Source organism: Mobula hypostoma, chromosome 3 (genome assembly GCF_963921235.1).
Source record: "Mobula hypostoma chromosome 3, sMobHyp1.1, whole genome shotgun sequence".
NCBI lineage: Eukaryota > Metazoa > Chordata > Chondrichthyes > Myliobatiformes > Myliobatidae > Mobula > Mobula hypostoma.
Window position 1 is genome coordinate 125,604,777 of NC_086099.1, and position 25,810 is coordinate 125,630,586.

Sequence of the window (25,810 nt, forward strand, 5' to 3'; positions counted from 1 at the left end):
CATTTGCTGCTCTGGATTTCAAGCAGCTTAGGAATCTCTGGTGTTTATGAGATATTGTGAAAAACTGACCATCAGCCCATGAGGAATGAGTTTAATAGTATTTAGGGAGGTCACAAGGTGAAAACTGGATAGCACTCATTGCCAGAGTTCACCCATTCAGCTACAAAACTATCCAAGGAATCAAAACATATCTGTACCTGTACGTGCCATGTAAACCCTAACGTTAGTTATCTTGCAGGCAGCTGCCTTGGCTCGGAGTAAAAATGCTGGTGGGTTAGGTTCCCTGAAAAGCACAGAACCCCCATGTAGTACTGAGGAAATGTAAAACTGTTGGAAATTCCACATCGTTCATTAAAACATTAAACAGAGCAGCCTATCTGAACAGGATCCAGTTATATCAGCTGACAGAAACAATTTATTTTTATCCACCAATGTAGTTTATGACAGCAATGGGATAACAAAAAAGACTTTCATCTCAGCGAGGAGAGTGTTGCTCTTGTGTTGCCAGTGAAACATCTTCAACATTTTCAGATTTGCCCAGGGTCTGCAACACCGATCTAATGACAGCAATGAAGCTGCTGAGTAGCCCTTCACTACTGTTCCTCTGTTTAACAGTAATTTGTAAACTCGTTCTGCCAGTGTCAATTAACAGTTCTGTTAGAAACAGACATCCAGTCTTATTTCGGGCAAACAGGTAGGCTTTCCAGGGCTGTGCTCCTGCTCGGCTGATTGCAATAGGGTGAATATGAACAATCTGAAAGGCAGCCTGGATGGTATCAGGGCATGGCTCCTTCTGCCAGTCCACAGTCACAACTTTAGCATCTTCCAGGCATGTCCAGTACTCCTCAAACCGCTCTGGTGAAAGCTGGGCTCTGCTTTCCAAGCGGACAGATGCAGCATCCAGGACCAACTCTTCACTGTGTTCTGGGTTTGAGCCTTTACAGAAAGATAAACAGAATTAGAAAGTTAACGTTGAGTATATTACTGGACAGGTATGCACATCGCTTGCCAAAATGCCAGAAGATCCATGAGACTTTTGTAGCTTAAAATAAAGGGTCATAATGCGTGAACCTCCACAGCATTTGTCAGTAGAGAGTGCAATGGTAGGAGTTCGCAGCCAGGCACCACCATAAACATACACAAGTCTTTACAACAACTGCCATCCCAATCAACTCCCATCTCAAGGTGCAATCCCAAGTGAAATCAATACACAGAGAACAGGGTGTCAAATCTGGAACCTTAACACCTACACAACCTCTCTCGACATATATGTAAATGCAATGCATTGAACAGTCAGTACGTGAAGCTTTTAACACCTTTCAACAACCTGTCCTGCCATGCAACATCCACACTGCCTATGCATGCCCAGTCATGCCTGGACAGGATAGAGAACTTCTTAGCTTACATTGTGGGCAACATTTTAATTGACTTGGATTATGAATTGAAATAACAAATATTGAATATTTTCGATTTTTAAAAATGGTGCCAGATAGGAAAATTTCATGGTAATTTTCTCAAGGCTAGAGACTTGGCTTGGCTTGGCTTGGCAAGAGGCTAGAGGCTAGAGACTGGAGTCTTCAGACTAGAGGCTATGCAAGAGGCTGCAGTCTTCAGGCTCGAGGCTAGGCAAGAGAAGAGGCGAGGATTGGCAGGAGGATGGAGGCTTGAGACTTGAGACGAGGCTGGAGGCGGGAGACTTGAAGGGAGGTGAGGCTGGAGGCAGGAGACGAGGCGAGGCGAGGCTGGAGGCTGCAGGCAGGAGATGAGGCGAGGTAAGACTGGAGGCTTGAGGCAGGAGAGTTGAGGTGAGGCTGGAGGTAGGAAACTTGAGGCTAGGCTGGAGGCTGGAGGCAGGAGAGTTCAGGCGAGGCTGGAGCTGGAGGCAGGAGAGTTGAGGTGAGGCGAGGCTGGAGGCTGGAGGCAGGAGACTTGAGACGAGGTAAGGCTAGAGGCTGGAGGCAGGAGACTTCAGGCAAGGCTGAAGGCTGGAGGTAGGAGCTGAGGTGAGGTGAGGCTGGAGGCAGGAGAGTTGAGTAGAGGCTGGAGGCTGGAGGCAGGAGACTTGAGGCAAGGCTGGAGGCTGGAGGCAGGAGACTTGAGGTGAGGCGAGGCTGGAGGCTGGAGGCAGGAGACTTGAGGTGAGGCGAGCTGGAGGCAGGAGAGTTGAAGAGAGGCTGGAGGCTGGAGTCAGGAGACTTGAGGTGAGGTGAGGATGGAGACTGGAGGCAGGAGACTTGAGACGAGGCTGGAGGTTGGAGGCAGGAGACTTGAGGTGATGCTGGAGGCTGGAGGCAGGAGACTTGAGACGAGGCTGGACGTTGGAGACTTGAGGCGGCGCTGGAGGCTGGAGGCAGGAGAGTTGAGGTGAGGCGAGGCTGGAGGCTGGATGTAGGAGACTTGAGGCAAGGCGAGGCTGGAGGCAGGAGACTTGAGGCAAGGCGAGGCTGGAGGCTGGAGGCAGGAGACAAGGCGAGGTAAGGCTGGCGGTAGGAGACTTGAGTCGAGGCAAGGCTGGAGGCTGGAGGCAGGAGACTTGAGGCGAGGCTGGAGACAGAAGACTTGAGACGAGGCTGGAGACAGGAGATTTGAGGCGAGGCTGGAGACAGGAGATTTGAGGAAGGAGACTTGAGGCGAGGCGAAGCAGGAGGCTGGAGGCAGGAGATGAGGTGAGGCAAGGCTGGAGGCTGAGACTTGAGGCAAGGCGAGGCTGGAGGCTGGAGGCAGGAGACTTGAGGTGAGGCGAGGCTGGAGACTGGGGAGTTGAGGAGAGGGGAGGCTGGAGGCAGAAGACTTGAGGCTGGAGGCTGGAGACTCGGGGCCGGTGACTTGAGGTGAGGCTGGAGGCAGGAGATGAGGTGAGGCAAGTCTGGAGGCTGGAGGCAGTAGATGAGGCGAGGCTGGAGCCTGGAGGCAGGAGACTTGAGGCGAGCCGTTGCTGGAGGCTGGAGGCAGGAGACTTGAGGCGAGGCGAGGCTGGAGGCAGGAGATGAGGCAAGGCGAGGCTGGAGGCTGGAGGCAGGAGATGAGGCAAGGCGATGCTGGAGGCAGGAGAGTTGAGGAGAGGCCGGAGGCTGGAGGCAGGAGACTTGAGGCGAGGCGAGGCTGGATGCTGGAGGAAGGAGACTTGAGGTGAGGCAAGGCGAGGCTGGAGGCAGGAGCCTTGAGGCGAGGTGAGTCTGGAGGCTGGAGGCCGGAGACTTGAGGTGAGGCGAGGCTGGAGACAGAAGACTTGAGGCGAGGCTGGAGACAGGAGATTTGAGGTGAGGCTGGAGGCAGGAGGAAGGAGACTTGAGGTGAGGCGAAGCAGGAGGCTGGAGGCAGGAGATGAGGTGAGGCGAGGCTGGAGGCTGAGACTTGAGGCAAGGCGAGGCTGGAGGCTGGAGGCAGGAGTCTTGAGGCGAGGCGAGGATGGAGGCTGGAGGCAGGAGACTTGAGGCGAGGCGAGGCTGGAGACTGGAGAGTTGAGGAGAGGGGAGGCTGGAGGCAGAAGACTTGAGGCTGGAGACTGGGGGCAGGTGACTTGAGGCAAGGCTGGAGGCTGGAGGCAGTAGATGAGGCGAGGCTGGAGGCTGGAGGCAGGAGACTTGAGGCGAGGCGAGGCTGGAGGCAGGAGAGTTGAGGAGAGGCTGGAGGCTGGAGGCAGGATACTTGAGGCAAGGCTGGAGGCTGGAGGCAGGAGACTTGAGGTGAGGCGAGGCTGGATGCTGGAGGAAGGAGACTTGAGGTGAGGCAAGGCGAGGCTGGAGGCAGGAGACTTGAGGCGAGGTGAGTCTGGAGGCTGGAGGCCGGAGACTTGAGGTGAGCAGAGGCTGGAGGCAGGAGATGAGGCGAGTCAAGGCTGGAGACTGGAGGCAGGAGATGAGGCGAGGCGAGGCTGGAGATAGGAGGCAGGAGATGAGGCGAGGCGAGGCTGGAGGCTGGAGGCAGCCGACTTCAGGCAAGCCAAGGCTGGAGGCTGGAGGCAGGAGACTTGAGGCAAGCTGAGGCTGGAGGTTGGAGGCAGAAGACTTGAGGTGAGGCGAGGCTGGAGGAAGGAGATGAGGCAAGGCGAGGTTGGAGGCAGGAGATAAGGCGAGGTGAGGCTGGAGGCAGGAGAGTTGAGAGGCTGGAGGCTGGAGGCAGGATACTTGAGCCAAGGCTGGAGGCTGGAGGCAGGAGAATTGAGGCAAGGCGAGGCTGGAGGCAGGAGACTAGAGGTGAGTCGAGGCTGGATGCTGGAGGAAGGAGACTTGAGGCAAGGCGAGGCTGGAGGCTGGAGGCAGGAGACTTGAGGCGAGGTGAGTCTAGAGGCTGGAGGCCAGAGATGAGGCGAGCCAAGGCTGGAGGCTGGAGGCAGGAGATGAGGCGAGCCAAGGCTGGAGGCTGGAGGCAGGAGATGAGGTGAGGTGAGGCTGGAGGCAAGAGGCAGGAGATAAGGCGAGGCGAGACTGGAGGCAGGAAATGAGGCGAGGTGAGGCTGGAGGCTGGAGGCAGGAGATGAGGCGAGGCAAGGCTGGAGGCAGGAGAGTTGAGGAGAGACTGGAGGCTGGAGTCAGGATACTTGAGGCAAGGCTGGAGGCTGGAGGCAGGAGACTTGAGGCGAGGTGAGGCTGGAGGAAGAAGACTTGAGGCGAGGCTGGAGGCAGGAGGCAGAAGAGTTGAGGCGAGGCTGAAGGCAGGAGTCGAGGCGAGGCTGGAGGAAGGAGACTTGAGGCGAGGCGAGGCTGGAGGCTGGAGGCAGGAGACTTGAGACGTGTCGAAGGTGGAGGCAGGAGCTGAGGCGAGGCTGGAGGCTGGAGGCAGGAAGCCGGAGGAAGGAGACTTGAGGCGAGGCGAGGCTGGAGGCAGGAGATGAGTCGAGCGAGGCTGGAGGCAGGAGAGTTGAGGAGAGGGGCAGGCTGGAGGCAGGAGACTTGAGGCAAGGCTGGAGGCTGGAGGCAGGAGACGAGGCGAGGCGAGGTTGTAGGCTGGAGGCAGGAGACTTGAGGTGAGGCGAGGCTGGAGGCAGGAGATGAGGCAAGGCGAGGCTGGAGGCTGGAGGAAGGAGACTTGAGGTGAGTGGAGGCTGGAGGCAGGAAATGAGTCGAGCGAGGCTGGAGGCAGGAGAGTTGAGGAGAGGGGCAGGCTGGAGGCAGGAGACTTGAGGCAAGGCTGGAGGCAGGAGACGAGGCAAGTCGAGGCTGGAGGCTGGAGGCCGGAGACTTGAGGCAAGGTGAGGCTGGAGGTTAGAGGCAGGAGACTTGAGGGGAGGCGAGGCTGGAGGCTGGAGGCAGGAGACTTGAGGCAAGGTGAGGCAGGAGACTTGAGGCAAGGTGAGGCTGGAGGCTGGAGGCAGGAGTCTTGAGGCAAGGCGAGGCTGGAGGTTGGAGGCAGGAGACGAGGCAAGGTGAGGCTGGAGGCTGTAGGCAGGAGACCTGAGGTGAGGCGAGGCTGGAGGCAGGAGACTTGAGGTGAGAGGGGGCTGGAGGCTGGAAGCAGGAGACTGAGTTGAGGCAAGGTGAGGCTGGAGGCTGGAGGAAGGAGTCTTGAGGCAAGGCAAGGCTGGAGGCTGGAGGCTGGAGTCTTGAGGCAAGGCGAGGCTGGAGGCAGGAGACTTGAGGCGAGGTGAGGCTGGAGGCTGGAGGCAGCAGACTTCAGGCAAGCCGAGGCTGGAGGCTGGAGGCAGGACACTTGAGGCGAGGCTGGAGGCTGGAGGCAGGAGACTTGAGGCGAGGTGAGGCTGGAGGCTGGAGGAAGAAGACTTGAGTCGAGGCTGGAGGCAGGAGGCAGAAGAGTTGAGGCGAGGCTGAAGGCAGGAGTCGAGGCGAGGCTGGAGGAAGGAGACTTGAGGCGAGGCGAGGCTGGAGGCTGGAGGCAGGAGACTTGAGACGAGTCGAAGGTGGAGGCAGGAGCTGAGGCGAGGCTGGAGGCTGGAGGCAGGAAGCCGGAGGAAGGAGACTTGAGGCGAGGCGAGGCTGGAGGCTGGAGGCAGGAGATGAGTCGAGCGAGGCTGGAGGCAGGAGAGTTGAGGAGAGGGGCAGGCTGGAGGCAGGAGACTTGAGGCAAGGCTGGAGGCTGGAGGCAGCCGACTTCAGGCAAGCCAAGGCTGGAGGCTGGAGGCAGGAGACTTGAGGCAAGCTGAGGCTGGAGGTTGGAGGCAGAAGACTTGAGGTGAGGCGAGGCTGGAGGAAGGAGATGAGGCAAGGCGAGGTTGGAGGCAGGAGATAAGGCGAGGTGAGGCTGGAGGCAGGAGAGTTGAGAGGCTGGAGGCTGGAGGCAGGATACTTGAGCCAAGGCTGGAGGCTGGAGGCAGGAGAATTGAGGCAAGGCGAGGCTGGAGGCAGGAGACTAGAGGTGAGTCGAGGCTGGATGCTGGAGGAAGGAGACTTGAGGCAAGGCGAGGCTGGAGGCTGGAGGCAGGAGACTTGAGGCGAGGTGAGTCTAGAGGCTGGAGGCCAGAGATGAGGCGAGCCAAGGCTGGAGGCTGGAGGCAGGAGATGAGGCGAGCCAAGGCTGGAGGCTGGAGGCAGGAGATGAGGTGAGGTGAGGCTGGAGGCAAGAGGCAGGAGATAAGGCGAGGCGAGACTGGAGGCAGGAAATGAGGCGAGGTGAGGCTGGAGGCTGGAGGCAGGAGATGAGGCGAGGCAAGGCTGGAGGCAGGAGAGTTGAGGAGAGACTGGAGGCTGGAGTCAGGATACTTGAGGCAAGGCTGGAGGCTGGAGGCAGGAGACTTGAGGCGAGGTGAGGCTGGAGGCTGGAGGAAGAAGACTTGAGGCGAGGCTGGAGGCAGGAGGCAGAAGAGTTGAGGCGAGGCTGAAGGCAGGAGTCGAGGCGAGGCTGGAGGAAGGAGACTTGAGGCGAGGCGAGGCTGGAGGCTGGAGGCAGGAGACTTGAGACGAGTCGAAGGTGGAGGCAGGAGCTGAGGCGAGGCTGGAGGCTGGAGGCAGGAAGCCGGAGGAAGGAGACTTGAGGCGAGGCGAGGCTGGAGGCAGGAGATGAGTCGAGCGAGGCTGGAGGCAGGAGAGTTGAGGAGAGGGGCAGGCTGGAGGCAGGAGACTTGAGGCAAGGCTGGAGGCTGGAGGCAGGAGACGAGGCGAGGCGAGGTTGTAGGCTGGAGGCAGGAGACTTGAGGTGAGGCGAGGCTGGAGGCAGGAGATGAGGCAAGGCGAGGCTGGAGGCTGGAGGAAGGAGACTTGAGGTGAGGCGAGGCTGGAGGCTGGAGGCAGGAAATGAGTCGAGCGAGGCTGGAGGCAGGAGAGTTGAGGAGAGGGGCAGGCTGGAGGCAGGAGACTTGAGGCAAGGCTGGAGGCTGGAGGCAGGAGACGAGGCAAGTCGAGGCTGGAGGCTGGAGGCCGGAGACTTGAGGCAAGGTGAGGCTGGAGGTTAGAGGCAGGAGACTTGAGGGGAGGCGAGGCTGGAGGCTGGAGGCAGGAGACTTGAGGCAAGGTGAGGCAGGAGACTTGAGGCAAGGTGAGGCTGGAGGCTGGAGGCAGGAGTCTTGAGGCAAGGCGAGGCTGGAGGTTGGAGGCAGGAGACGAGGCAAGGTGAGGCTGGAGGTTGTAGGCAGGAGACCTGAGGTGAGGCGAGGCTGGAGGCTGGAGGCAGGAGACTTGAGGTGAGGCGAGGCTGGAGGCTGGAGGCAGGAGACGAGGCAAGGTGAGGCTGGAGGCTGGAGGAAGGAGTCTTGAGGCAAGGCAAGGCTGGAGGCTGGAGGCTGGAGTCTTGAGGCAAGGCGAGGCTGGAGGCAGGAGACTTGAGGCGAGGTGAGGCTGGAGGCTGGAGGCAGCAGACTTCAGGCAAGCCGAGGCTGGAGGCTGGAGGCAGGACACTTGAGGCGAGGCTGGAGGCTGGAGGCAGGAGACTTGAGGCGAGGTGAGGCTGGAGGCTGGAGGAAGAAGACTTGAGTCGAGGCTGGAGGCAGGAGGCAGAAGAGTTGAGGCGAGGCTGAAGGCAGGAGTCGAGGCGAGGCTGGAGGAAGGAGACTTGAGGCGAGGCGAGGCTGGAGGCTGGAGGCAGGAGACTTGAGACGAGTCGAAGGTGGAGGCAGGAGCTGAGGCGAGGCTGGAGGCTGGAGGCAGGAAGCCGGAGGAAGGAGACTTGAGGCGAGGCGAGGCTGGAGGCTGGAGGCAGGAGATGAGTCGAGCGAGGCTGGAGGCAGGAGAGTTGAGGAGAGGGGCAGGCTGGAGGCAGGAGACTTGAGGCAAGGCTGGAGGCTGGAGGCAGCCGACTTCAGGCAAGCCAAGGCTGGAGGCTGGAGGCAGGAGACTTGAGGCAAGCTGAGGCTGGAGGTTGGAGGCAGAAGACTTGAGGTGAGGCGAGGCTGGAGGAAGGAGATGAGGCAAGGCGAGGTTGGAGGCAGGAGATAAGGCGAGGTGAGGCTGGAGGCAGGAGAGTTGAGAGGCTGGAGGCTGGAGGCAGGATACTTGAGCCAAGGCTGGAGGCTGGAGGCAGGAGAATTGAGGCAAGGCGAGGCTGGAGGCAGGAGACTAGAGGTGAGTCGAGGCTGGATGCTGGAGGAAGGAGACTTGAGGCAAGGCGAGGCTGGAGGCTGGAGGCAGGAGACTTGAGGCGAGGTGAGTCTAGAGGCTGGAGGCCAGAGATGAGGCGAGCCAAGGCTGGAGGCTGGAGGCAGGAGATGAGGCGAGCCAAGGCTGGAGGCTGGAGGCAGGAGATGAGGTGAGGTGAGGCTGGAGGCAAGAGGCAGGAGATAAGGCGAGGCGAGACTGGAGGCAGGAAATGAGGCGAGGTGAGGCTGGAGGCTGGAGGCAGGAGATGAGGCGAGGCAAGGCTGGAGGCAGGAGAGTTGAGGAGAGACTGGAGGCTGGAGTCAGGATACTTGAGGCAAGGCTGGAGGCTGGAGGCAGGAGACTTGAGGCGAGGTGAGGCTGGAGGCTGGAGGAAGAAGACTTGAGGCGAGGCTGGAGGCAGGAGGCAGAAGAGTTGAGGCGAGGCTGAAGGCAGGAGTCGAGGCGAGGCTGGAGGAAGGAGACTTGAGGCGAGGCGAGGCTGGAGGCTGGAGGCAGGAGACTTGAGACGAGTCGAAGGTGGAGGCAGGAGCTGAGGCGAGGCTGGAGGCTGGAGGCAGGAAGCCGGAGGAAGGAGACTTGAGGCGAGGCGAGGCTGGAGGCAGGAGATGAGTCGAGCGAGGCTGGAGGCAGGAGAGTTGAGGAGAGGGGCAGGCTGGAGGCAGGAGACTTGAGGCAAGGCTGGAGGCTGGAGGCAGGAGACGAGGCGAGGCGAGGTTGTAGGCTGGAGGCAGGAGACTTGAGGTGAGGCGAGGCTGGAGGCAGGAGATGAGGCAAGGCGAGGCTGGAGGCTGGAGGAAGGAGACTTGAGGTGAGGCGAGGCTGGAGGCTGGAGGCAGGAAATGAGTCGAGCGAGGCTGGAGGCAGGAGAGTTGAGGAGAGGGGCAGGCTGGAGGCAGGAGACTTGAGGCAAGGCTGGAGGCTGGAGGCAGGAGACGAGGCAAGTCGAGGCTGGAGGCTGGAGGCCGGAGACTTGAGGCAAGGTGAGGCTGGAGGTTAGAGGCAGGAGACTTGAGGGGAGGCGAGGCTGGAGGCTGGAGGCAGGAGACTTGAGGCAAGGTGAGGCAGGAGACTTGAGGCAAGGTGAGGCTGGAGGCTGGAGGCAGGAGTCTTGAGGCAAGGCGAGGCTGGAGGTTGGAGGCAGGAGACGAGGCAAGGTGAGGCTGGAGGTTGTAGGCAGGAGACCTGAGGTGAGGCGAGGCTGGAGGCTGGAAGCAGGAGACTTGAGGTGAGGCGAGGCTGGAGGCTGGAGGCAGGAGACGAGGCAAGGTGAGGCTGGAGGCTGGAGGAAGGAGTCTTGAGGCAAGGCAAGGCTGGAGGCTGGAGGCTGGAGTCTTGAGGCAAGGCGAGGCTGGTGGCAGGAGACTTGAGGCGAGGTGAGGCTGGAGGCTGGAGGCAGCAGACTTCAGGCAAGCCGAGGCTGGAGGCTGGAGGCAGGACACTTGAGGCGAGGCTGGAGGCTGGAGGCAGGAGACTTGAGGCGAGGTGAGGCTGGAGGCTGGAGGAAGAAGACTTGAGTCGAGGCTGGAGGCAGGAGGCAGAAGAGTTGAGGCGAGGCTGAAGGCAGGAGTCGAGGCGAGGCTGGAGGAAGGAGACTTGAGGCGAGGCGAGGCTGGAGGCTGGAGGCAGGAGACTTGAGACGAGTCGAAGGTGGAGGCAGGAGCTGAGGCGAGGCTGGAGGCTGGAGGCAGGAAGCCGGAGGAAGGAGACTTGAGGCGAGGCGAGGCTGGAGGCTGGAGGCAGGAGATGAGTCGAGCGAGGCTGGAGGCAGGAGAGTTGAGGAGAGGGGCAGGCTGGAGGCAGGAGACTTGAGGCAAGGCTGGAGGCTGGAGGCAGGAGACGAGGCAAGGCGAGGTTGTAGGCTGGAGGCAGGAGACTTGAGGTGAGGCGAGGCTGGAGGCAGGAGATGAGGCAAGGCGAGGCTGGAGGCTGGAGGAAGGAGACTTGAGGTGAGGCGAGGCTGGAGGCAGGAAATGAGTCGAGCGAGGCTGGAGGCAGGAGAGTTGAGGAGAGGGGCAGGCTGGAGGCAGGAGACTTGAGGCAAGGCTGGAGGCTGGAGGCAGGAGACGAGGCAAGTCGAGGCTGGAGGCTGGAGGCCGGAGACTTGAGGCAAGGTGAGGCTGGAGGTTGGAGGCAGGAGACTTGAGGTGAGGCGAGGCTGGAGGCTGGAGGCAGGAGACTTGAGGCAAGGTGAGGCTGGAGGTTGGAGGCAGGAGACTTGAGGAGAGGCGAGGCTGGAGGCTGGAGGCAGGAGACTTGAGGCAAGGTGAGGCTGGAGGTTGGAGGCAGGAGACTTGAGGTGAGGCGAGGCTGGAGGCTGGAGGCAGGAGACTTGAGGCAAGGTGAGGCAGGAGACTTGAGGCAAGGTGAGGCTGGAGGCTGGAGGCAGGAGACTTGAGGCAAGGTGAGGCAGGAGACTTGAGGCAAGGTGAGGCTGGAGGCTGGAGGCAGGAGACTTGAGGTGAGGCGAGGCTGGAGACTGGGGAGTTGAGGAGAGGGGAGGCTGGAGGCAGAAGACTTGAGGCTGGAGGCTGGAGACTCGGGGCCGGTGACTTGAGGTGAGGCTGGAGGCAGGAGATGAGGTGAGGCAAGTCTGGAGGCTGGAGGCAGTAGATGAGGCGAGGCTGGAGCCTGGAGGCAGGAGACTTGAGGCGAGCCGTTGCTGGAGGCTGGAGGCAGGAGACTTGAGGCGAGGCGAGGCTGGAGGCAGGAGATGAGGCAAGGCGAGGCTGGCGGCTGGAGGCAGGAGATGAGGCAAGGCGAGGCTGGAGGCAGGAGAGTTGAGGAGAGGCTGGAGGCTGGAGGCAGGAGATGAGGCGAGTCGAGGCTGGAGACTGGAGGCAGGAGATGAGGCGAGGCGAGGCTGGAGACAGGAGGCAGGAGATGAGGCGAGGCGAGGCTGGAGGCTGGAGGCAGCCGACTTCAGGCAAGCCAAGGCTGGAGGCTGGAGGCAGGAGACTTGAGGCAAGCTGAGGCTGGAGGTTGGAGGCAGAAGACTTGAGGTGAGGCGAGGCTGGAGGAAGGAGATGAGGCAAGGCGAGGTTGGAGGCAGGAGATGAGGCGAGGTGAGGCTGGAGGCAGGAGAGTTGAGGAGAGGCTGGAGGCTGGAGGCAGGATACTTGAGCCAAGGCTGGAGGCTGGAGGCAGGAGACTTGAGGCAAGGCGAGGCTGGAGGCAGGAGACTAGAGGTGAGTCGAGGCTGGATGCTGGAGGAAGGAGACTTGAGGCAAGGCGAGGCTGGAGGCTGGAGGCAGGAGACTTGAGGCGAGGTGAGTCTAGAGGCTGGAGGCCAGAGATGAGGCGAGCCAAGGCTGGAGGCTGGAGGCAGGAGATGAGGCGAGCCAAGGCTGGAGGCTGGAGGCAGGAGATGAGGTGAGGTGAGGCTGGAGGCAAGAGGCAGGAGATAAGGCGAGGCGAGACTGGAGGCAGGAAATGAGGCGAGGTGAGGCTGGAGGCTGGAGGCAGGAGATGAGGCGAGGCAAGGCTGGAGGCAGGAGAGTTGAGGAGAGACTGGAGGCTGGAGTCAGGATACTTGAGGCAAGGCTGGAGGCTGGAGGCAGGAGACTTGAGGCGAGGTGAGGCTGGAGGCTGGAGGAAGAAGACTTGAGGCGAGGCTGGAGGCAGGAGGCAGAAGAGTTGAGGCAAGGCTGAAGGCAGGAGTCGAGGCGAGGCTGGAGGAAGGAGGCTGGAGGAAGGAGACGCGAGGCGAGGCTGGAGGCTGGAGGCAGGAGACTTGAGACGAGTCGAAGGTGGAGGCAGGAGCTGAGGCGAGGCTGGAGGCTGGAGGCCGGAAGCCGGAGGAAGGAGACTTGAGGCGAGGCGAGGCTGGAGGCTGGAGGCAGGAGATGAGTCGAGCGAGGCTGGAGGCAGGAGAGTTGAGGAGAGGGGCAGGCTGGAGGCAGGAGACTTGAGGCAAGGCTGGAGGCTGGAGGCAGGAGACGAGGCGAGGCGAGGTTGTAGGCTGGAGGCAGGAGACTTGAGGTGAGGCGAGGCTGGAGGCAGGAGATGAGGCAAGGCGAGGCTGGAGGCTGGAGGAAGGAGACTTGAGGTGAGGCGAGGCTGGAGGCTGGAGGCAGGAAATGAGTCGAGCGAGGCTGGAGGCAGGAGAGTTGAGGAGAGGGGCAGGCTGGAGGCAGGAGACTTGAGGCAAGGCTGGAGGCTGGAGGCAGGAGACGAGGCAAGTCGAGGCTGGAGGCTGGAGGCCGGAGACTTGAGGCAAGGTGAGGCTGGAGGTTGGAGGCAGGAGACTTGAGGTGAGGCGAGGCTGGAGGCTGGAGGCAGGAGACTTGAGGCAAGGCGAGGCTGGAGGCTGGAGGCAGGAGATGAGGCAAGGCGAGGCTGGAGGCAGGAGAGTTGAGGAGAGGCTGGAGGCTGGAGGCAGGAGATGAGGCGAGTCGAGGCTGGAGACTGGAGGCAGGAGATGAGGCGAGGCGAGGCTGGAGATAGGCAGGAGATGAGGCGAGGCGAGGCTGGAGGCTGGAGGCAGCCGACTTCAGGCAAGCCAAGGCTGGAGGCTGGAGGCAGGAGACTTGTGGCAAGCTGAGGCTGGAGGTTGGAGGCAGAAGACTTGAGGTGAGGCGAGGCTGGCGGAAGGAGATGAGGCAAGGCGAGGTTGGAGGCAGGAGATGAGGCGAGGTGAGGCTGGAGGCAGGAGAGTTGAGGAGAGGCTGGAGGCTGGAGGCAGGATACTTGAGCCAAGGCTGGAGGCTGGAGGCAGGAGACTTGAGGCAAGGCGAGGCTGGAGGCAGGAGACTAGAGGTGAGTCGAGGCTGGATGCTGGAGGAAGGAGACTTGAGGCAAGGCGAGGCTGGAGGCTGGAGGCAGGAGACTTGAGGCGAGGTGAGTCTAGAGGCTGGAGGCCAGAGATGAGGCGAGCCAAGGCTGGAGGCTGGAGGCAGGAGATGAGGCGAGCCAAGGCTGGAGGCTGGAGGCAGGAGATGAGGTGAGGTGAGGCTGGAGGCAAGAGGCAGGAGATAAGGCGAGGCGAGACTGGAGGCAGGAAATGAGGCGAGGTGAGGCTGGAGGCTGGAGGCAGGAGATGAGGCGAGGCAAGGCTGGAGGCAGGAGAGTTGAGGAGAGACTGGAGGCTGGAGTCAGGATACTTGAGGCAAGGCTGGTGGCTGGAGGCAGGAGACTTGAGGCGAGGTGAGGCTGGAGGCTGGAGGAAGAAGACTTGAGGCGAGGCTGGAGGCAGGAGGCAGAAGAGTTGAGGCGAGGCTGAAGGCAGGAGTCGAGGCGAGGCTGGAGGAAGGAGACTTGAGGCGAGGTGAGGCTGGAGGCTGGAGGCAGGAGACTTGAGACGTGTCGAAGGTGGAGGCAGGAGCTGAGGCGAGGCTGGAGGCTGGAGGCAGGAAGCCGGAGGAAGGAGACTTGAGGCGAGGCGAGGCTGGAGGCTGGAGGCAGGAGATGAGTCGAGCGAGGCTGGAGGCAGGAGAGTTGAGGAGAGGGGCAGGCTGGAGGCAGGAGACTTGAGGCAAGGCTGGAGGCTGGAGGCAGGAGACGAGGCAAGGCGAGGTTGTAGGCTGGAGGCAGGAGACTTGAGGTGAGGCGAGGCTGGAGGCAGGAGATGAGGCAAGGCGAGGCTGGAGGCTGGAGGAAGGAGACTTGAGGTGAGGCGAGGCTGGAGGCAGGAAATGAGTCGAGCGAGGCTGGAGGCAGGAGAGTTGAGGAGAGGGGCAGGCTGGAGGCAGGAGACTTGAGGCAAGGCTGGAGGCTGGAGGCAGGAGACGAGGCAAGTCGAGGCTGGAGGCTGGAGGCTGGAGGCCGGAGACTTGAGGCAAGGTGAGGCTGGAGGTTGGAGGCAGGAGACTTGAGGTGAGGCGAGGCTGGAGGCTGGAGGCAGGAGACTTGAGGCAAGGTGAGGCTGGAGGTTGGAGGCAGGAGACTTGAGGTGAGGCGAGGCTGGAGGCGGGAGGCAGGAGACTTGAGGCAAGGTGAGGCAGGAGACTTGAGGCAAGGTGAGGCTGGAGGCTGGAGGCAGGAGTCTTGAGGCAAGGCGAGGCTGGAGGTTGGAGGCAGGAGACGAGGCAAGGTGAGGCTGGAGGTTGTAGGCAGGAGACCTGAGGTGAGGCGAGGCTGGAGGCTGGAGGCAGGAGACTTGAGGTGAGGCGAGGCTGGAGGCTGGAGGCAGGAGACTTGAGGCAAGGTGAGGCTGGAGGTTGTAGGCAGGAGACCTGAGGTGAGGCGAGGCTGGAGGCTGGAGGCAGGAGACTTGAGGTGAGGCGAGGCTGGAGGCTGGAGGCAGGAGACTTGAGGCAAGGTGAGGCTGGAGACTGGAGGAAGGAGTCTTGAGGCAAGGCGAGGCTGGAGGCAGGAGACTTGAGGCGAGGTGAGGCTGGAGGCTGGAGGCAGCAGACTTCAGGCAAGCCGAGGCTGGAGGCTGGAGGCAGGACACTTGAGGCGAGGCTGGAGGCTGGAGGCAGGAGACTTGAGGCGAGGCTGGAGGCAGCAGACTTCAGGCAAGCCGAAGCTGGAGGCTGGAGGCAGGAGACTTGAGGCGAGGCGTTGCTGGAGGCTGGAGGCAGGAGACTTGAGCTGAGGCGAGGCTGGAGGCAGGAGATGAGGCGGGGCGAGGCTGGAGGCTGGAGGAAGGAGATGAGTTGAGCGAGGCTGGAGGCAGGAGACTTGAGGCAAGGCTGGAGGCTGGAGATCAGGCAAGGCGAGGCTGGAGGCAGGAGACTTGAGGCAAGGCGAGGCTGGAGGCTGGAGGCAGGAGACAAGGCGAGGTAAGGCTGGCGGTAGGAGACTTGAGTCGAGGCAAGGCTGGAGGCTGGAGACAGGAGATTTGAGGCGAGGCTGGAGACAGGAGATTTGAGGAAGGAGACTTGAGGCGAGGCGAAGCAGGAGGCTGGAGGCAGGAGATGAGGTGAGGCAAGGCTGGAGGCTGAGACTTGAGGCAAGGCGAGGCTGGAGGCTGGAGGCAGGAGACTTGAGGTGAGGTGAGGCTGGAGACTGGGGAGTTGAGGAGAGGGGAGGCTGGAGGCAGAAGACTTGAGGCTGGAGGCTGGAGACTCGGGGCCGGTGACTTGAGGTGAGGCTGGAGGCAGGAGATGAGGTGAGGCAAGTCTGGAGGCTGGAGGCAGTAGATGAGGCGAGGCTGGAGCCTGGAGGCAGGAGACTTGAGGCGAGCCGTTGCTGGAGGCTGGAGGCAGGAGACTTGAGGCGAGGCGAGGCTGGAGGCAGGAGATGAGGCAAGGCAAGGCTGGAGGCTGGAGGCAGGAGATGAGGCAAGGCGAGGCTGGAGGCAGGAGAGTTGAGGAGAGGCTGGAGGCTGGAGGCAGGAGATGAGGCGAGTCGAGGCTGGAGACTGGAGGCAGGAGATGAGGCGAGGCGAGGCTGGAGATAGGAGGCAGGAGATGAGGCGAGGCGAGGCTGGAGGCTGGAGGCAGCCGACTTCAGGCAAGCCAAGGCTGGAGGCTGGAGGCAGGAGACTTGAGGCAAGCTGAGGCTGGAGGTTGGAGGCAGAAGACTTGAGGTGAGGCGAGGCTGGAGGAAGGAGATGAGGCAAGGCGAGGTTGGAGGCAGGAGATGAGGCGAGGTGAGGCTGGAGGCAGGAGAGTTGAGGAGAGGCTGGAGGCTGGAGGCAGGATACTTGAGGCAAGGCTGGAGGCTGGAGGCAGGAGACTTGAGGCAAGGCGAGGCTGGAGGCAGGAGACTAGAGGTGAGTCGAGGCTGGATGCTGGAGGAAGGAGACTTGAGGCAAGGCGAGGCTGGAGGCTGGAGGCAGGAGACTTGAGGCGAGGTGAGTCTAGAGGCTGGAGGCCAGAGATGAGGCGAGCCAAGGCTGGAGTCTGGAGGCAGGAGATGAGGCGAGCCAAGGCTGGAGGCTGGAGGCAGGAGATGAGGTGAGGTGAGGCTGGAGGCAAGAGGCAGGAGATAAGGCGAGGCGAGACTGGAGGCAGGAAATGAGGCGAGGTGAGGCTGGAGGCTGGAGGCAGGAGATGAGGCGAGGCAAGGCTGGAGGCAGGAGAGTTGAGAGACTGGAGGCTGGAGTCAGGATACTTGAGGCAAGGCTGGAGGCTGGAGGCAGGAGACTTGAGGCGAGGTGAGGCTGGAGGCTGGAGGAAGAAGACTTGAGGCGAGGCTGGAGGCAGGAGGCAGAAGAGTTGAGGCGAGGCTGAAGGCAGGAGTCGAGGCGAGGCTGGAGGAAGGAGGCTGGAGGAAGGAGACTTGAGGCGAGGCGAGGCTGGAGGCTGGAGGCAGGAGACTTGAGACGAGTCGAAGGTGGAGGCAGGAGCTGAGGCGAGGCTGGAGGCTGGAGGCAGGAAGCCGGAGGAAGGAGACTTGAGGCGAGGCGAGGCTGGAGGCTGGAGGCAGGAGATGAGTCGAGCGAGGCTGGAGGCAGGAGAGTTGAGGAGAGTGGCAGGCTGGAGGCAGGAGACTTGAGGCAAGGCTGGAGGCTGGAGGCAGGAGACGAGGCGAGGCGAGGTTGTAGGCTGGAGGCAGGAGACTTGAGGTGAGGCGAGGCTGGAGGCAGGAGATGAGGCAAGGTGAGGCTGGAGGCTGGAGGAAGGAGACTTGAGGTGAGGCGAGGCTGGAGGCTGGAGGCAGGAAATGAGTCAAGCGAGGCTGGAGGCAGGAGAGTTGAGGAGAGGGGCAGGCTGGAGGCAGGAGACTTGAGGCAAGGCTGGAGGCTGGAGGCAGGAGACGAGGCAAGTCGAGGCTGGAGGCTGGAGGCCGGAGACTTGAGGCAAGGTGAGGCTGGAGGTTGGAGGCAGGAGACTTGAGGGGAGGCGAGGCTGGAGGCTGGAGGCAGGAGACTTGAGGCAAGGTGAGGCAGGAGACTTGAGGCAAGGTGAGGCTGGAGGCTGGAGGCAGGAGTCTTGAGGCAAGGCGAGGCTGGAGGTTGGAGGCAGGAGACGAGGCAAGGTGAGGCTGGAGGTTGTAGGCAGGAGACCTGAGGTGAGGTGAGGCTGGAGGCTGGAGGCAGGAGACTTGAGGTGAGGCGAGGCTGGAGGCTGGAGGCAGGAGACTTGAGGCAAGGTGAGGCTGGAGGCTGGAGGAAGGAGTCTTGAGGCAAGGCGAGGCTGGAGGCTGGAGGCAGGAGTCTTGAGGCAAGGCGAGGCTGGAGGCAGGAGACTTGAGGCGAGGTGAGGCTGGAGGCTGGAGGCAGCAGACTTCAGGCAAGCCGAGGCTGGAGGCTGGAGGCAGGACACTTGAGGCGAGGCTGGAGGCTGGAGGCAGGAGACTTGAGGCGAGGCTGGAGGCTGGAGGCAGGAGACTTGAGGCGAGGTGAGGCTGGAGGCTGGAGGAAGAAGACTTGAGTCGAGGCTGGAGGCAGGAGGCAGAAGAGTTGAGGCGAGGCTGAAGGCAGGAGTCGAGGCGAGGCTGGAGGAAGGAGGCTGGAGGAAGGAGACTTGAGGCGAGGCGAGGCTGGAGGCTGGAGGCAGGAGACTTGAGACGAGTCGAAGGTGGAGGCAGGAGCTGAGGCGAGGCTGGAGGCTGGAGGCCGGAAGCCGGAGGAAGGAGACTTGAGGCGAGGCGAGGCTGGAGGCTGGAGGCAGGAGATGAGTCGAGCGAGGCTGGAGGCAGGAGAGTTGAGGAGAGGGGCAGGCTGGAGGCAGGAGACTTGAGGCAAGGCTGGAGGCTGGAGGCAGGAGACGAGGCAAGGCGAGGTTGTAGGCTGGAGGCAGGAGACTTGAGGTGAGGCGAGGCTGGAGGCAGGAGATGAGGCAAGGTGAGGCTGGAGGCTGGAGGAAGGAGACTTGAGGTGAGGCGAGGCTGGAGGCTGGAGGCAGGAAATGAGTCGAGCGAGGCTGGAGGCAGGAGAGTTGAGGAGAGGGGCAGGCTGGAGGCAGGAGACTTGAGGCAAGGCTGGAGGCTGGAGGCAGGAGACGAGGCAAGTCGAGGCTGGAGGCTGGAGGCCGGAGACTTGAGGCAAGGTGAGGCTGGAGGTTGGAGGCAGGAGACTTGAGGTGAGGCGAGGCTGGAGGCTGGAGGCAGGAGACTTGAGGCAAGGTGAGGCTGGAGGTTGGAGGCAGGAGACTTGAGGTGAGGCGAGGCTGGAGGCTGGAGGCAGGAGACTTGAGGCAAGGTGAGGCAGGAGACTTGAGGCAAGGTGAGGCTGGAGGCTGGAGGCAGGAGTCTTGAGGCAAGGCGAGGCTGGAGGTTGGAGGCAGGAGACGAGGCAAGGTGAGGCTGGAGGTTGTAGGCAGGAGACCTGAGGTGAGGCGAGGCTGGAGGCTGGAGGCAGGAGACTTGAGGTGAGGCGAGGCTGGAGGCTGGAGGCAGGAGACTTGAGGCAAGGTGAGGCTGGAGGCTGGAGGAAGGAGTCTTGAGGCAAGGCGAGGCTGGAGGCAGGAGACTTGAGGCGAGGTGAGGCTGGAGGCTGGAGGCAGCAGACTTCAGGCAAGCCGAGGCTGGAGGCTGGAGGCAGGACACTTGAGGCGAGGCTGGAGGCTGGAGGCAGGAGACTTGAGGCGAGGCTGGAGGCAGGAGACGAGGCGAGGTGAGGCTGGAGGCAGCAGACTTCAGGCAAGCCGAAGCTGGAGGCTGGAGGCAGGAGACTTGAGGCGAGGCGTTGCTGGAGGCTGGAGGCAGGAGACTTGAGCTGAGGCGAGGCTGGAGGCAGGAGATGAGGCGAGGCGAGGCTGGAGGCTGGAGGAAGGAGATGAGTTGAGCGAGGCTGGAGGCAGGAGACTTGAGGCAAGGCTGGAGGCTGGAGATCAGGCAAGGCGAGGCTGGAGGCAGGAGACTTGAGGCAAGGCGAGGCTGGAGGCTGGAGGCAGGAGACAAGGCGAGGTAAGGCTGGCGGTAGGAGACGAGTCGAGGCAAGGCTGGAGGCTGGAGACAGGAGACTTGAGGTGAGGCAAGGCGAGGCTGGAGGCAGGAGCCTTGAGGCGAGGTGAGTCTGGAGGCTGGAGGCCGGAGACTTGAGGTGAGGAGAGGCTGGAGGCAGGAGACTTGAGTCGAGGCAAGGCTGGAGGCTGGAGGAAGGAGACGAGGCGAGGCTGGAGACAGAAGACTTGAGGCGAGGCTGGAGACAGAAGACTTGAGTAGAGGCTGGAGACAGAAGACTTGAGTAGAGGCTGGAGGCTGGAGGCAGGAGACTTGAGGCAAGGCTGGAGGCTGGAGGCAGGAGACTTGAGGTGAGGCGAGGCTGGAGGCTGGAGGCAGGAGACTTGAGGTGAGGCGAGCTGGAGGCAGGAGAGTTGAGGAGAGGCTGGAGGCTGGAGTCAGGAGACTTGAGGTGAGGTGAGGATGGAGACTGGAGGCAGGAGACTTGAGACGAGGCTGGAGGCTGGAGGCAGGAGACTTGAGGTGAGGCGAGGCTGGAGGCTGGAGTCTTGAGGCGAGGCGAGGCTGGAGGCAGGAGGCAGGAGATGAGGCGAGGCGAGGCTGGAGGCTGGAGAGTTGTGGGGAGGGGAGGCTGGAGGCAGGAGGCTTGAGGTGAGGCGAGACGAGGCAGGAGGCTTGAGGCGAGGTTGGATGCTGGAGGCGGGAGAGTTGAGGCGAGGCTGGAGGCTGGAGGAAGGAGACTTGAGGTGAGGCGAGGCTGGAGGCAGGAGACGAGTCGAGGCGAGGCTGGAGGCTGGAGGCAGGAGACTTGAGGTGAGGCTTGGCAGGCTCCTCCTGGGCAGGGTGTGGTTCACCGGGGCAGGGCACGGTACTCCTGGGCAGGGCGAAGATCACCACCCGACAGAGGCAAGGAACAGGAAGGGACAGAACCAACCCCAGGTAATGTGAAGATGGCCTGGCTTACCTGGGCGGAGGCAATGGACAGGAAGGGAACTAGGTACAGGATGGCTCCAGGACAAGACTGCAGGCGAGACGAGGCGAGAGTTACCAGCAAGACAAGGCAGGGCTACAGGCGAGGAAACAGAAGGCAGGGGAAGGGATAGAAGGAGTAAGGACAAGAACAATCCAGCAGCCACGCCTGGCTCTCTGAAGGTATTTATGCAGCCAGCCCCAACGAGCATCAGCTGCCTCAATTAGCTCAACAAGGACAGAAACAGGGTAGATAGGAAAACCTGGAGCAAGGGTCGATGGACCAGACCGTGAACCGTGAACCGGACTTCATTGACCGGACCATGATAGTATCACCACACCCCGCGCCCCCCACCCCCGCCACGGGAGCCTCCTGGCGACCAAACAGGGTATCCAGACTATGGACGACCCGGGCGGGTGGGAGGGTATGTAACAGAAAGGAACCCCAGGCGCAAGAGGAAAATGACTGTGTCTGTGTCGCTGGGTCCACGGTTAGCTGGATCGTTCTGTCATAAGGTGGTGGCTGGGAACGGACCCAAGTGCAAGACACAGACACTGAAGTACTAGGGACAGGACTAGGATACAGGGTGAGGGCAAGGACATGGACAGGAAAACCAGGAACCCGAAACAGGACTGGACAAGAAAGATAGGAGCCCGGGCTTGAACTCCGAGCCAGAGACTGGACAAGGACACAGTACTTGGCTCTTGCCTCTGGCTCAGACCCCAGAACTAGGCAAGGACGAGTCTGGAATCTTCAGGCTAGAGGCTTGCGGCTGGAGACTTGGCTAGGCTTGGCAAGAGGTTAGAGGCTAGAGACTTGGCTTGGCAAGAGGCAAGAGGCTAGAGACTGGAGTCTTCAGGCTTGCAGATAGGCAGGAGGCTGGAGTCTTCAGCTAAAGGCTAGGCAAGAGACTGGAGTCTTCAGGCTCAAGGCTAGGCAAGAGACGAGGCAAGGCTTGGCAGGAGGCTGGAGGCTTGAGACTTGAGGCAAGGCGGAGGTGGTGGCTGGAGGCAGGAGACTTGAGGCGAGGCAAGGCTGGAGGCAGCAGACTTGAGGCAAGGCAAGGCTGGAGGCTGGAGGCTGGAGGCAGGAGAACTGAGGCGAGGCTGGAGGCTGGAGGCTGGAGACAGGAGACTTGAGTCGAAGATTGGCAGGAGGCAGGAGACTTGAGGTGAGACTTAGCAGGCTCCTCCTGGGCAGGGCGTGGTTCTCCTGGGCGGGGCGCAGTTCTCCTGGGCAGGGCATGGATCACCACCCAACAGAGGCAAGAGACAGGAAGGGACAGAACCAACCACAGGTAAAGGCAAGACGGCCTGGCTTACCTGGGTGGAGGCAAGGAACAGGAAGGGAGCTAGGTACAGGGTGGCTTCAGGACAAAACTGCAGGCGAAACAAGGCGAGAGTTACCGGCAAGACAAGGCAAGGCTTCTGGCAAAGCAAGGCGAGACGAGAACTACAGGCGAGGCGAGAGTTACCAGCAAGACAAGGCAGGGCTTCAGGAGAGGAAACAGAAGGCAGGGGAAGGGATACAAGGAGTAAGGACAAGAACAATCCAGCAGCCATGCCTGGGTCTCTGAAGGTATTTATGCAGCCAGCCCCAATGAGCATCAGCTGCCTCAATTAGCTCAACAAGAACAGAAACAGGGTAGATAGGAAAACCTGGAGCAAGGGTCGATGGACCGGAGCGTGAACTGGAATACAAACTTCACGGACCGGACCATGACACAATCAGGTAATGCAGTCTAATCATCCAGTGTAATCTGTTGTAAGCTCTCCAGTGTTTGAAGATATTTACGATATCTTCAAAGAATCTTTAAAAGGTATTTTGAAAAAAGTTTGTTATTGTTGCTGAGTCACCATCGACTCACGGTAACCCTATGGATAGTGCCGTTGTCCAGTGGGTTTTCGAGGAAAGACACAGAAGTAGATTGCCAGGCTTTTCTTCCACACAGATATTGCTGCTGCCCAGGTTGGGACCCGACCAGATTCAAATTCAGGGGCATCTGCCCCAGAGTCCAGTGCTGATGCCACTACACCACGGGCCAATAGATAATCCCTCCTGAAAAATATCTTACACGACTGGAGTGCTTGAAACAGATTACACTGGATGACTAAAAGCATTGCCCAAGAGATGAAGACTGGAAAACCAAAACCTTTGTAGGAGGGAGCTTCAAAATGTGGAATCACAATGGGCAGTAGTGCTGCCACCGGTGATGGTATCAGCATTAGATCAATATCTGAAAGAGACGGTCGAACAAATACTCACACACACAATCCATGTTATTGTAAGGGCAAAGGATCATCCAGCAGTAATATTACTGGGATTGAAACAACAATGTTTACCTTTTTCATAGGTTATTTCTGGCATCTGTAGATCTCCAATGCAAACACGAGGAAAACTGCAGATGCTGGAATTTCAAGGAACACACATGAAAATTGCTGGTGAACGCAGCAGGCCACGCAGCATCTATAGGAAGAGGTACAGGTGACGTTTCGGGCTGAGACCCTTCATCAGGACTAACTGAAGGAAGAGATAGTAAGAGATTTGAAAGTGGGAGTGGGAGGGGAAGATCCGAAATGACAGGAGAAGACAGAAGGGGGAGGGATGGAGCCAAGAGCTGCAAAGTTGATTGGCAAAAGGGATATGAGAAGATCGTGGGACAGGAGGCCCAGGGAAAAAGAAAGGGGGAGGGGTGGAGCCCAAAGGATGGGCAAGGAGTATAGTGAGAGGGACAAAGGGAGAGAAAGGAGAGAGCAAATAAATAAATAAATAAACAAATAATGGATGGGGCACGAAGGGGAGGTGGGGGCATTAATGGAAGTTAGAGAAGTCAATGTTCATGCCATCAGGTTGGAGGCTACCCAGATGGAATACAAGGTGTTGTTCCTCCAACCTGAGTGTGGCTTCATCAAGACAGTAAAAGAAGCTGTGAATAGACATATCAGAATGGGAATGGGACGTGGAATTAAAATGTGAGGCCACTGGGAGATCCTGCTTTCTCTGGCGGACCTTATATTTCGAAATGTTGGTTATAATCGATGGCTGTACCCAGCTGGAAGTCCGAGAAGAGTTTATTCATAAACAAGATGCAATTACTTGCCTGCAATCAGCCAAGAGGTTGAACCTGGTCATCTCGGGTCTGCATGGCTCAGTACCATGAAACAAGGTGAACACAGACCATCTTATTGAATATGGCTACTACATCCCCACCAACCTACCTCACCATCTTTGATGTATTCCTCACATCCTGGTAGTGCTTCACACACAGTCACTGTACATGGGGGACACAGCCATACCAGGTCAGGAAATGTCTAAACGATGGCTAAAAGCAGAGGGGAAGTTAGTGTGATGCTTGCAACCCTGAACAAATGTTGAAAGCTGGTAGCATGATGTACCTGAGGTAATGTGTTCCTGCTTCAAGCCTAGCAGCTCCTTCAAAATATCCACACACTTTCCATTGTAGGTCCATTCAATTTGTCCTGGGGAAATACAGCACAACTAAAGAAAAAGTAAGGTGCAGTTCATACCTTAAGCTGCACTTTCAAGAGTGGATACTCTGACATATTACTCCAATGGCATGGTAGCATAGTGGTGAGCACAACATGTTACAGTACCAGCGGCCCAGGTTCAATTCCCGCTGCTGTCAGTAAGGAGTTTGTACATTCTCCCCATGACTGGATGGATTTCCTCTACAGTGTAAAGACATACTGGCTGGTAGGTGAATTGGTCTTTGTGAATTGTCCTGTGATTAGGCTCGGGTTATGTCAGAGGTTACTGGGCGACACGCTCGAAGGGGCAGAAGGACTCATTCCACACTGTAGCTCAGAAAATAAAATCAAATACAAATTATAGCACAAGATACCATATTTTCTTCAGTCAGCAGAATAAAAGCCAAAATATACCTACACTTTGTCAATGCTTCAACTAGTTACAACAGCAAATAGCTCAACTGTACAGGCATGGAAAGTTTAAACTTCCAACTCAAGACTGTCTCTGGGGATCTCTAGAAGAACCATCAATGAGTATCCACCAGCCAGTGTGGGGTAGGTGGTTGTTTTTTTTAAAGGAAGAGTTTGGCAGGGTAAGCTTGTATCCACTGGTATTCAGAGAAGGTGGCAACTGGATTGCTGACAAGATCCCATGGAATCCTGACGGGGTGAATGTAATGAAGATGCTTTCTCTCATGGGATAATCTGAAGTCAGCGACCCTGCTCGCACCATTTAAAAAATTAAATAGGTGGCATCCCTTTGAGACTATATTTTACTCTTAAAATTGCGAGTCTTTGTACCTTCTCAAAGATTGCCAGAGTATCTCAAGTATCTACTATAGTTGCCTAAGCTGGGAGAAGCAGAGGCTGAATATTTTTAAGGTCGCGATAATTTTATTTGTGACAAGGTTGAAGGTTTCTGGGCTTGTCAGAAATTTACTGGTGCACAAGGACTTAAAAGACAACATCTTGTGAGTAACCTGATGGGAAGAGTACAAATAGCTCAACAGCGCCACCGGCTGGAATCTTGCAGTATACACTGAAATTAGTGACTGAGAGACTGGTGCACCGAGATGCAGCTTCGGAGAGACCTCGATAGGGATCTGGAGCTGCGGCTCGATGACCTACAGCTTATTAGGGAGAGTGAACAGGGGACAGAGAGGAGCTACAGGGAGTTATTCACCCTGAAGCTACAGGAATTAGAGAAGTAGGTAACCGGTCAGGGAAGAGAAGGGAAAAACTCAGATAGTAGAGGGCATAGGCGGCCTTAGGTATATTTCACCCGTTTCAACTAAAACGGGCCCCGCCCTCCCAGGGGCCCCGACTGACATGCAAAATTTTAATGCACCCCTCCCAGACGCCACAATATTCTCCTGCTATTTCCAGCCGAACCATCAGTGGGCGCTCGCTGACTGAGAAAATACATTAAAATATTTACATAAACACGAGGAATTCTGCAGATGCTGGAAATTAAAGCAACACATATCAAAGTTGCTGGTGAACGCAGCAGGCCAGGCAGCAGCTCTAGGAAGAAGCACAGTCGACGCTTCGGGCCGAGACCCTTCGTCAGGACTAACGGAAGGAAGAGCTAGTAAGAGATTTGAAAGTGGGAGTGGGAGGGGGAGGGGGAGATCCAAAATGATAGGAGAAGACAGGAGGGGGAGGGATGGAGCCAAGAGCTGGACAGGTGATTGGCAAAGGGGATATGAGGGGATCATAGGACAGGAGGCCCAGGGAGAAGGAAAAGGGGGAGGGGTGAAACCCTACAGGATGGGCATGGGGTATAGTGAGAGGGACAGAGGGAGAAAAAGGAGAGAGAGAGAGAGAGGAGGAATGTGTGTATATAAATAAATAACGGATGAGGTATTAAATATTAAAATATTTACTTCACTTGTAAAGAAAGCTACTTTTCAATGAGAGGAAATGAAACATTCCTATCCTAGTGGTGGTGAAAAATGGAAAATATTAGACAACAAAACAAAGCGTCTAAATAGTCTCCCAAAAGTTACATCTTTCTTTGGTCCAGCCTTTGTAAAAGGCCCGCCGACTGCAGTTGCTGCTGCACCATCGTCACAGCATGGGGCTGCAGTGCCAAGTGACATTGTAAGCGGTACAGGAGATGTTGATAATCA

At 59.2% G+C, this 25,810-nt stretch overlaps 1 pseudogene; it reads right to left on the reverse strand.

The window, feature by feature from the left end:
* Positions 1-475: 475 nt before the first annotated feature.
* LOC134343736 (AP-4 complex subunit beta-1-like) overlaps positions 476-25,810 on the reverse strand; it is a 39,406-nt pseudogene continuing 14,071 nt past the window's right edge.